Source organism: Vigna unguiculata, unplaced genomic scaffold, assembly GCF_037176805.1.
Source record: "Vigna unguiculata cultivar grain cowpea cultivar isolate G323 ecotype 2 unplaced genomic scaffold, ASM3717680v1 ptg000351l, whole genome shotgun sequence".
NCBI classification, from domain to species: domain Eukaryota; kingdom Viridiplantae; phylum Streptophyta; class Magnoliopsida; order Fabales; family Fabaceae; genus Vigna; species Vigna unguiculata.
In genome coordinates, this window is record NW_028196986.1 from 23,532 (window position 1) to 25,000 (window position 1,469).

Consider the following 1,469-nt stretch of genomic DNA (forward strand, 5'->3'; position numbering starts at 1 on the left):
TTCAACCGATTAAACTATAAGCCCCTACGGATCTCTACATGCAATTCGCTCACTTCGGGAAGAGTGGACGGAAAGAGGAGGCCTTTGCTCTATCTGCTTCTTCCTCTTCCCAGGAATGAACAATTGGATAAAAAAATTTCTTCTTTGTTTGTATATATATATATATAAATAAGAAAATAAAGATTAAGCAAGCGGCCCTTTCGTGACTCAAACTGCCGGTACGCTTTCCGGCTCGCAACGACTCAAACGGGCGGGGGCTATCTATTTGCTTGCAATGCGGGCTGTTCGCCTTTCGGATTCGGAAAGGGTTCGCCTATTTGATTTTGATTCAAAAGGCGCTACTAAACTACTCTAGTACAGCTAGTGTTAGTAGTACAACAGAATGCCGTTCACACCCGCAATCCCTTCTTCTTCAAGAGCTCCCTATTCTCTAGCAGCCCCTTCTTTCACAGCTCCTTCTCAAGCACTTGCCATTGTCTGGAAATTGGCCTTGCCCCATTCTTCGAGGCGCATCAATTCCTTGCCTTTGCTCTCATTGCTGCTGGAAGTCCAGTCTTTTAAGTGAAGTGAAATCCCAAAAATGGAAAGTCAGTAGTCATTGTCGGGATGGAAAGCTACTCTTCAACCACTTATTTAAGCGCTATGCACCTAAGCTCAGTCTTTCTGGCAGCTATCTTGCTAAACCTAGATTCTTGCTAAATAGTTCCTTTTTCTTCTCTCTTTATGCTCGAAATCGTACTCATTCGACATCGAATTTCATGGGCTGGGCATACCTTCTTTAGCTTAGCTCATTTTTATCTTTATTTTACTTTTAGGAAGATCCCACGAATCGTCTTCTATCGACATCGTCTGCTTACTCTTATCGTACGCTCTTCTTACCCAACCCAAATCGTCTGGTACTTTGTCCGCTCTCCCTTTCCTGGTGAAGGAGAGAGAGTTTTACAAGCTGATGCAGCTAAGAAAGTCTCGTTGAAAGCAGGAACGAAGACTGTGACGACTATTTGAACTAGTTTCAAAGGCTTGATTGACCCTTGGGAGTGAATCTGGCTAGGGCGCCCTCGTAAGGCGTAGGGTAGGGATTTGAAACCGGAGGCCTCTCCTCATCTAGTTCTTTCGTTACGCCGAGAAGAAGCAGAAAGAAGCTTGGAAGAAGAGATGGTCAATCTTCATCTTATGGGCGAGACTGCTAAAAAAGAGGCTCTTTAAAGCCAGAACGAGTCCTCTCTTGCGGGAGGGATAGGCGGGAAAGGGGGAGGAGGTCTTCAGTCACTCCGTTTTTGAATTGGGTCACGAATGGTATTCGATTTCTTTTAACAGCAAAAAAGCATTCGAACTTGGGAGATGCGAAAAAGAATCAGGTTCTTTTTTATATTCCTTCTTCAAGATAGTACGCACAGGTGAGAACATCCCTAATCGAATGGCCTAGCTTTGCTTCTTCCTCTTTCTCTGCTTCGGTTTACCAAAGGGGG